Genomic DNA, 11,523 nt, shown 5'->3' with positions numbered 1-11,523 from the left:
AGAGTATTCATATGACTTTTCTTTTTATAAAAAAAAAACGTATGGTAAATTTTTTAAATATAATATCATTAAATGAGAATGAAGGATAATGAGGGTCTCACAATAAAAAAGACGGATATGGGACATTCACTAAAAAACGAGTAATGAACAGCGCCGAACCGACTAGGAAAGTTGGAGGGATCAATTTTATAATATATACTTATATATAGACCAATTTATTTATTTTTTTATTAATAATTAAAAAAATTTTACAATAGAATTGAGAAAATTTATAAGATAACAAATCATTTATATAAGACTTACAAAATCAAGAAAAAAGCTTTGCAAAATATATAAAAAAACTCATGGTATAAAATTTAAAAGAAATAAATAATATATTTCTGTTTTTATCTACTATTACTTTTAAAGATACTTTTCTAGTTTTATTTATAAGTTATTTTTAACAAATATAAAAATTTACTAAATTTTCAATTTTAACCCTATTAAATGAACATATTTTATCTCTTCAACATTTAATAGAGGGTAAAAAATTCTAATAAAAATTTAACACTTTAACTTATAAATAGGATAAAAAAATACTCATCTCTCTACCTATAAGTGAAAAAGTTACACGTGAGCAAGTATAGAAACTAGAGAGTGAAGAATACATACTTGTATAGGGATTAGGGAGAAAGAAATACACAATGAAATATGATAAAAGTGAAAGTTAAAGATTGAGAAGCCAAAATAGCAATTTTTTCCTTAAAGAAAATCACCTCATACCCTAGCAAAAAAAATTAAAAAAAAATCTGGTGCCCCCCTCCCCTCAAACACTATCTAGGTCCGCCCCGGGTAATAATGAGCATGAAACAAAGTGTGTGTGAAATTTGTAATAAAATTAAAAATTAAACAATTAAATGGAATTTTAAACTTGAATTTTGATATATTTTAACCTTTAAACAATTATACTAGCCACAATTTAACCCCTATTGTTAATACGAAGTTACCACCCTTACTTTAAGCCCCTCTCTCTGTGTCCACATCCACCGTGACAGTAACACCTCTCTGAAGTTGCAATAAAGATAGATAAATGATGGAGGGTCAAAGTTAAATTCTAGAGATCAGCAACTAGAAGAGGTCCTCTCTCTTTGTTTCTCTCTCAAACACACTCAAATACGTACAAAGCACACACCTTTCACCTTCACCCTACCCCCAATCTCTGACCACGCATTATTGATAATAAAATGATACTAAACATTACAGCATTAGGTTTCCTCAAAATAGTGCTCCACTTCTGGCATATCACTAATGCCGTCAGATTATAACGACAGTGAGTGGTTGAGGCAGTTGCTGGATTGTCATCACTTGTTTCGCCGATAAAATCGCATTAGTATTGAAGTAGCAGAAGTTGACCAATCAACCAACTAGCTCTCTAGGGATCAATGAGAGCAAGTTACAGCGAGCTTATCAGGAGCCATGGCCTTCTTCACTCCCTCGATGGCCATGGAAATGTCAGCCTCAAAAGACAACGACAATGAACCTATCCATGGAATTGTTGTGCCTGTGATGACCCACTCATCTCTCCTCCATACCTTTCCCACCAAGTTTGTCGCCATCAACGCCACTAGTCAATCCCAGGCAGTTGAAAAAAAAAAAAAAAATCAGAGTCCATGGACAAGCTCCGGATGTGACCAACACGGAATCCCGAGGGTCTAGACCCGTCCATGCCACGTCTTCAACAACATTTCTCACTAAGTCTCCACTCCCACCGAGTTTCTAGATGCAAGAACATGTCATCACAGCCTTGTTGAATCTCTCACTGCACGAAGATAACAAGATTCTGATTACCGGTGCAGGAGCTATAAAAGTCACTGATTTATTTGCTCAAAAGTGAAACAGAGACTTAGTGGGGCAATACCGTTGCTTGTTTGCTATTGGATTGTTCGAGCTAGGGAAAGAAATTAACCATAGCTTCAGATGATGAACTGTATTCCATTCACCTATGCACCAAAAAAATTAAACAGACACTAACGTAATTAGTGGTGATCTAAGTCGAATCCTTAATGAGTTAGGTTGAAAATTGATTAAAATTAATTTTTAAAAGTTTTAAACAGTACCAAAAGATTTGATTTTAATTACCTAATTTGCAAAGAATTAAAATATAGGTATTGTTTATGAATTTTTAATTTTTAAGAGAACAGGTGAATCAATAAGTGGTTTAAGAATGAATGAGGGGTTTCTTAAATACTTGAAAAATGCTATTCTTATCAAAATGATTGAAATGAGTTCAATTTCACTTTCAATAGTTAAAAGTTTAAGGCAAGTTAAAAACAAATAACCCAAGTATAAACCAGTATCTAAACTTTTAGTCATTAATTTGGCACTCAAGTGAGATTAAATGTACCATCCAAGTATAAGTTTGATTAAGTAGCTATTCAAGTTCTAAATCTAGTTTAAAACATGAATTCAATTTATCCAATGGCATATAAATTGACCACACAAAGTAAAATTAAGAGAATAGTCAAAAATTAAGGCAAGTAATCAATTCCACTACAAATTTCAGAAATTCTAGCAAAATAATTCAAAGCCCAACAATCAAATTACAAATTTAATTATCTTAAAGGACCAATCAATAGGTCATATATATCACTGTAATTCCAAATTAAAAATCAAATTGAAACTAAGCAATGTTGAAATAAAGAAATTAATTAAAAAAAATTTCTCTCCTTTATAGACTCTAGGACTCAACCATCCTCACAACCTCCTTAGAACCAAAAAAGTCCAGCCACAAAACTCCATCTCCAAGCCTCCAATTTGCCCTTCAAAAGTTATGGACATTGCTCACTATCAAATGAAGAATCGCACAACCAGAGAGGAAGCAAATTGAAGAATCGAAGATTATGTTCTGTAGAGAAAGATGAGAGGATGAATTTGTATGGATGGGATTCTTTGATTAGGTCCGGAAATTGAAAGAAAATGAGTAGGAGGAGTGACGATGGTGGCTGATTCTACAGAGAGTAAAGGTGTGTGCTTTGGTCTAATTTCTTTCCCTTGCTCGAACTGTATCAATTAAAAAAATTATCACACCAAACTTTATTTAAATTACTAGGAGTATTTTAATTGGATAGCCGCATATGACATGGCACGCCTAATATATCTAAGTATTTCTCATAAATTGTAATGTGTATAGAGCCAATAAATCGGGCAAGCCAAGATTATTTGAATTGGATTTAAAGTATCCTACATTTAAAAAAAGCTCATATAATTAAATCTGACTTAAACTTTTTTTGAGTAAGTTTGGATGGCCTATCAAACTTATCCTAAATTATTAGTTCTTTATATACATATAAAGCTGGTATTTCTGACAGCCAAGCTCAATTTAGGGCAGGCTTAAAGTATACTATCTTTTTAAAAATTTACATATAGTTAAACCCGACTCAAAATTTTTTTGGACGATTCGAATTGCCCCAAATTACTAGCTCTAAATGTGAATGGGTAATGGAAAAGTGGAAAGCACATGATGGTAGTGTGCATTTGGTTTTCAATTTGTAAAAGTTCATTTAGTAAAAGTTAGTTTAGTAAAAGTCAATTGTTGTAATGAATATATGTTTAAATATATTTTTTAAAAGTCAGTTTGATATACTAAAAGTTGTTTAGTTTGTGATAGTGAAATATATTTTTGAATGTGCAATTACTAAAAAAGATATTGATTTATGATTTACAATTTTTATTATACAAATGTAATATATTTGAAATATTTAAAAAATATGATAAAGATTTTAAATAACATAAATTTTGATCTATAGTGCTAAAAATTTGATCTCTAGTTATTTGTATTTTTTTAATTTGTAATTTTAGAAAATGTGATAAAGATTTATAATTTTTATTATGTATTAATGCTAAAAATTAACATAATTAATTATTTAATTTATAATGCTTAAAAATTAATATTTAATTATTATTATTGAAATAATAATAAAATTTTTAATGAATTAAATATTTTTTAAAAAAAGAATAAGAGATTAAATTTAGAGTAATATAGTCAAATAACATCCTACTTTTTCAACTCATTTTTCAAAAGTCTCAAGTAGTTACGTTTTACAAATTTACTTTCGATTATTGTTTAAATGTATTTTTCAGGATATACTTTTTTATATAATATTTTACTTGAACAACTTTTAATTTTTAAAAATAAAATTTTGTTTTGTGAATATCAAAAGGGAGAAAACCAAACAGGCCTTAAGGGAAAAGATCAAGAATCCCAAAAAGAAGAAAATGAAATGGGACGTGTTTTGGCCAAAAAAGAAAAGAAAAGAAATCGCAGGAGTTAAAAACAATAAGCCAAGACGCGAATCGCATTGGCTAATGGTGATCATGTTTTTTTTTTTTTAATGGAGAAGAAAATAAAAATAAAAAGAAGAGAAAATGGGAGAAAAGGAAAAATCCTAATTTATTCTCTTGCTTCTTTTCTTACTAATGTAACTATCTGCACATAAAACAATAAAATTAATCGAGAATGTCTTTTAGAAAATTAAAAATAATATTCAAAAAATTTGAAAAAATATGTAATAAATCCCAAAAATTTTCTAAAAATATTTCTTTACCATTTAATTACAAATATTAATATATTATACCTAAATAATCCAAAAAAAGTATTAAAAATCTGAGAAAAGTAAGGTGAAATAATGCAAAATATGTGAATTATCACTCTCTGATTGTCTTAATCATATGCTTGCCGTGTTCCCACTCATGTCACCCATATTTGGTGAGAAGAACCCGAGAGAGGCTGTGCAAACACTGCCACTTGATCACCTACTCCACCAACTCAGGTGGATAAGACGATGAAGTGGGAAAGGAAGTTTGTTGGACTTTAACAGTTCATGTTTTTTAAGTTAATAATAACGGTCAGGTTGTCTTGAGTGTAATTATTTAAGGGTTAAAATATATTAAAAATAAATTTAAGGTTTAAATTGATTCTGAACTTATATTTTAAGGTTCAAATTGCCATTGTAACATTTTTTATAATTTTATATGAACATGAATAAAAAAATTAAAATAAAAGAAGATATTATTTATATTTTTCATATGCATGGAATAATAAACTGTAAATTAGGGTATGTTATTTAAATTTTAATTTATATAAAAATAATAAGTGTCAAAAAAATAAATTGCTTTAAAATTTTTAACATGCATTGCTAACAATTTTTAAAATAATTTGTGTGTAAAATAGAAATAGAATAATTTCTTGTTTATGGGATAAAATGAATTGTTGTTTATATTTGAGTATAAATGACAACAAATTCTATAATTAAGTGATTTTTTTTTTATCTTCTAAACATACCCATAAAACAAAAAGATATAGTTAGTCATATTTTTATTGTTACACTTATTGCAACATCCTAAAAAATTAACCTCCTATTAATCAGATTAATCAAGGATAATTAAATAAAATTTGCATGATATGTGGTCAAATAGGCCTAATGAGTGTTTTTTGTTGTGATTTATGTCATAGATTTGGATTCTAAGTAAAATTGGGTCACTTAGGTATTAAAAAAGAAGAATGTCTGTATCACATATCGCGACACATGCATAGTGTGCCATGGCACAATAAGCCAAAAAACATGAAGGACCTTCTTTGTACCACATGGCGCGACACATACTAAATTTCTATAGAAATAAGGTCTTGTCAATTTGAAACATTAGAAGAGAAAGTGTGAGAAAAATGTGGTAGCACAACCTTACTCTACCAGAGCTTCAGTTTTAAGAAGATTAGAGACATTTTTGAAACTATCAAACCTCAAGGCAAGTTTCTTAACTCTTTCTTTTTCTTTCCCAACCCATGTTCTCAAGTTTTAGTTAAGGTTTGTCGATAAGGGTTGATTCTCAATTCATATAGATTATAAGTCTGAACGTATTGACTCAAATAGAGTTAAGCAAAATTATTTGGGGTATATAAGATTTATGGATTTACACATTTTGGTTGCTAGGGAGGCATTTGTGGCTAAATTTTCATAATTAATAAGGTGGTTGGAAAGATTTAAATGCCATTAGTAATGAGTTAGGAGTTTAATAAAGTTAGTTGAAGTTTATAGGAGTTAATGAACCTAATGGATAACTTTGGATGTTAAGAATGAGAATTTTGGGTATTTATAAATTCAAATTGAAGTTAAGTTGTATAAATGAGGGTGTTAATGGTTTTGGACATGATTAATTATAGTTTAATTATCCACACACAAATTAGAGCATAGAGCAAGCTTCGAAGCATTTACTTAAAGGGTAAACTTTTAATTTCTTAAAGATTTGAAGTAACATAAAAAAATCTATTTTATACAATTGTTTGTTAATTGATTTATATTTTAAAAAATGAAATGTTTGACAAGAATGGCTGAGTATCATGATTGTAAATATGTGCCAAAGACATGTGAGGTGTCAATTATTTTATTTTTACTATAATTGTAAAGCATGGATGTGAAATGTGTTTATACTATAATTATGAGTTAAAAAATGTAGTTGACTAGTTAATGAGATGATGGTGTTGTTATGTTAGCTTGTGAATATAATTTGTGATATGAGATTGAAAATAGAAGTGAAACTATATAAAATGAAAATGATTGTAATGCTCATTTATGATGGCCTATTTTGAAAATCAAATGAGCTTGTGTTTTTGTATGAGAACATGTTGAAAATGTGAGAATAAACTGATTGCATGATCATTTGGCGAGAGTTTGCCTAGAGAGAAGAGTAGATAAATCCACTAGTATTATATGGTCACCATTTTATTATCGAAGGCTAGTCTTATCTCACTGTTTGTCCAAGGATTGTCAAAATGTTTGTTGAGAGACTTGAACTTAGCTATTTTCATCTATTTATCGAGGAGATTAGTTTAGAATTTAAAACACCCGAGGGATTCAAAAATGGGGAGACCCTAGTTTAAGAGTAGTGAATGTAATGATTTTTAGCCAGATTATTCCTCACTATTAGTGAGCTTAGGTAATCTATTCACACAGACGAAGCCTTATTTGTATTATAGTCCAGGGTTTTAGTCGAAAGATATAAGAAGTTATAAGGGTGGTTCGATCATGAATATTATCTGAGATGTTAGATAGTTGTTTAGATTATAGGAAGTCATGATTATTGAATGACCATTGTTACATAGTTGTTAGTTTTATGATAATAAACACTAGAATGTGACTGTGTGTTATATGACAAACTTGCATGTATGTGAAAAAAATAAGCATATTTATGTGACTATATGCTAGTTTTCCTTTGTAATCATGTTTAATGACAATTAATATACAATTGCATAAGATAAACTTTACCTTGGTTACTAAATGGTTGTACTCACCCCTCTCTCTCAATATTTTATAAGCGCTAGCTGTAGTTAGGAATTATATTATTCCTATTGTATATCCTCCCACACTTAATTTATTTTGTGTAATTATAAGATATGCCAATTAAGTATGCATTTTCAAGCATACTTGCACTATAGGGATATTTATGAATTATTGTGTATTTTGGGCCCTTCGATTATGTGTATGTCATGTATTGATTTGTATAGGGATCAAAATACTAGTATAAGCATGGGGATGAAATATATTGCTTATTTTGCATGAATATTGAACTGATGCAAATGTTAGGTCTTCCCCATTGTTTTTTTTTATATTAAGGGGTTAAAGCTTAAAAATGAGATTTGGTTGTTATTATGTATATGTGATATGTTACACTAGTTGTCCCATGTTTATTAAGATGGTTTAAGTGTTAGTTGTAGCTTTGGCATGTGTAATTGGGTTTTGGATACCCTTGTGTTGAGAAAAGTAAGCAAAATATGTTTGGATGTTCAACTCCTTTGTACGAAATCTTTTGAAAGTAAAACACATGTTATTAACTAGTAGTTAAAAAGAGCTTCCTATAAATACCTAAATCGTCTCAACGAATATTGGATGAAAAAATAGGACGCATCGAAAATCTATCCTTTAGTTAAACTATGCAGTGCGTAAGGCATATGGCACAACGTGAAGTATGCCGTGATGTATACCTTATTTTTGTATTATTGTATTGTTTTCAAAAATGCACGTGTTTTAAACCTTTTTATATCCCATGTTTCTATAATAATATTTTACTTTGATTACTAAATGATATTTAAGTATTTTTTTCTAAGATTGGAAGACTCGTGGTCTTATTTTTGGCAAATATTACAAACTTAATAATTCATTTGGGTTAACTCGAGAATTACCTTAGTTTTGATGGTTAGAAGTGGATTAATAAAGGTGACCTTACACTTATTAATGCTCATGGAATAAAACTATACTTCCTTCATTAAAAATGTAAGGCATTTTTTGAAAGGTTGAATATTAATAAATATAAGAAATTTTTAGTATCTCAAGGTGTAATCATTATATTTTTTAAAAAATACTTTTAATAAATAAATTACTTTATGTTTATTTTAAAGTGAAACATGTTATTAAATAGAATAAATATAAAAAGACGGTGTTAGTTTAGAAATAAATACTTATTTTATTGGAGAATAATATTAAGTTAAAAATGCTTACATTTTTTAATAGAATGAGTAATTATTATACTTCCATGCCTATAATTATTTATTTGTGATTGCTTATATAATTTAATTTTATATATCATATGTACTATCGTTTATTGTAAAATTATAGAGTAAATATTTATTTAATATTTAATTTATATTAATTTTATCCCTTGTTTGATTGGATAGATGGAGGGAATGATAGATTTTAACGAGTTGAATTTTAAGAAAAGAAGGAGAGGTGTGGTTTAAAAATTTTAATTAATTTTACTTACCTTGTTATTTTACACTTAATCTGTATTAAAATGTTCAACCTCATTTGTTCTTTAAAAAAGAAAATAAAACTCATTAAGATTTATCTCCTTTTCATTTCCCCCGTCCAAATGGTGGGTTAGCAGTTAACACTCCTGTGAAATGCACAGACATAAAATTTAGTTTATTGCAATTATGGTTGATTGATTTGATATTTATTGGGACATATCCTTTTGTTCTGTATAACCCAAAACACAACACGGTGAACAATGTTTTCAGTTATTGTTTTTTTTTTCTTTATGCCATTTTAGAATATTCTTTCCTTTAGTACACCTTTTTTTTTTAGGTATCAGAGTTTAGTTAATCCAGTTTTTAGAATTTGTCTATGTTAGAGCTTTGTTTAGCAAAACTCTAGCCCTAAACACAACACCGTCTATTTTTTGATATTTCTTTCCTAGTTTTAACTCTTTTGTCACCTTGATGATTCGTTTCAAGATTATGCTTGCTAATCATTTATTTGAGAGACACCCAAACAAAACATTGAGATATCAAATTAATATATAATAATTAATTGCAAAAGTGACCATTCAATCTAAATAGAATAGGGAATTCTAATAAATTGGAAATTATAAATCAATTATAATCAAATTATATTTGCCAAAAAAATAGTACAGTATTTTAAATTTAACTTTATAGTAAAAAATTGTTATTTGATAGGAATACTTCCCTTATCCCCATATATAAGGTGTACTCTCTTCGATTTCATTTATAAATCACATTTTTAAAAATTTATTTAATCTCATTTATAAATCATGGTACAATTTTTCAGATAATATTTAAAAAGTATTTTTAAAATTACTCTTAATGAGAGAGAATAAGTAACATCATATTACTTTTTGAATTTATTATATAGAGACATATTTAAAATTTTACATACTTTATGCCTTATTTTTTTGGCATTGATGTTGATAAATTTGGTAAAAAATACTTATAAAAGTAATCAGATGAGTATTTAACTAAATCACTTTTATCAATAAAAATTTATTATTTAATTTAAATCACATTAAAACATAATTTTTTCAATTTTATTCACATTAATATCAATTAATATTATAATAATAATGAGTAAATGACTTAATTAATATCTCTTTTTTTTTAAATAATAATAAAATTATTTAATTATTTAAAAATATTACGATATCTCTCATATTTAGAAGTAAAATAAATTTGTAAAAAATATTTTATGCATAAGAATGGTGAGAGTACAACTGTATAAGCACTTTGTACAATCGCACGTGATTCTATCCCGCACTTTAAAAATTACGTGGACGGTTCTTATCCATTAATTGCACCGATAAACATTGGCGGCATGGATTTAGGAACCGTAGCTTCAGTACATCTTTGACTTTAGTGCATCATCTCAAAAGAATTATGGAGATCTGGTTGGTTTCCTTTTGCAAATAACAAAGTCGGTGAAAGTAATCTAACAGATAAGATATTATTTCCATGTGTTATAAAATGACAAAAATAAAGATTTTTTTCAAGATTGTGTTTATCTTTCTATTTTTTAAACTTGTTGAATGAAACATGATTTAGCAATTAAATGTGAAGAAATAAAAATAAAGTTGAAAGGGGATGAGAAGCAAAGTTGTAAACAAAAATAATAATGAAATTATTAAAAATCATATTATTTAAATTTTGTGAATAATGAAGTTAAAAAAACATTTTTTACTGATAAAAAGAAAAACATGGTGAGTTATGGAGTTGATTTTGTTATCACAATTTCTTATTTGCAAACAATTATGGGAATATCTTCTCACAAGCCACTTGACATTTATTATGCTCCTTCTGCAATTAATAATCATAATAAAATGCTTTTCAAGAATTCAACCTATAATAAATAAGGGATAAAATTGGTAAAAAAATAAATTACTTTAACTTTAGTTTACAGTAAGAATGAAAAATTTTCAAAAATTGCCTTTTATTGATGATCATAGGAGTACAAATTAAATTCCTTAAAAATTTAAACCAACTGTTTTGAAAAAAATTGAAAAAGGTAATTGAATTTATACTTTATTTTAGAGCTGGGAAGCTTGATGGATGCACTATTTAAGCACCCTAAAAATGGGTCGGGCAACCCTTTTTTTTTTTGCCTTAACCAAAAACTAAAATATTTATTAACTTTAAAATTAAATTTAAATTACTTATTTTAAATTTTTAAACATTATAATTTATATTTTAAAAAATAATATATAATATTATAATATAAAAATTAAATTTTTAAAAATCAAATATTTTTAATAAAAAAAAAACAGGTTCACAGGTCCAACTTTGAACTGATCCATAAGGATTAGATTTAACAAAATTGACTTGCCTGTTTACTAGCTCCAGTTTGTTTTGTATTTTTAAAGTATCACTATAATTGATAGTTGTGAAATTAATCCTTTTAAAAATCTAAACCTTATTTAAAAGGTTATCTTTTACCAAATAATGCTCTTTATGTTAAGCTCCAACTTTTAGAAAATAATATTTAAGACTTTCGGGCCACCGCGGTCCCCCACTTACTTTACCGGTTCGAGTTGGTTCTCAATGGTGCGCCCCAATAAGGGCCCAGTGACAAAGAAAGCTGATGGATTTCAACGTCTCTTTCCTTCCTGTGGGCTCATTTCTTTATTGTTTAATTATATGTATTTAGATAGCCAAAGATAAATTTGGCACATGTTTCTATCACTTTCTTAAGTACCCTCCAAGGACGT

This window comes from Prosopis cineraria, unplaced genomic scaffold (genome assembly GCF_029017545.1).
Source record: "Prosopis cineraria cultivar Desert tree isolate PC_DT_omini unplaced genomic scaffold, ASM2901754v1 PC5, whole genome shotgun sequence".
In the NCBI taxonomy this organism is placed as follows: Eukaryota; Viridiplantae; Streptophyta; class Magnoliopsida; order Fabales; family Fabaceae; genus Prosopis; species Prosopis cineraria.
The sequence above is the reverse complement of the archived record's forward strand: the minus strand, read 5'-3'. Positions refer to the sequence as shown.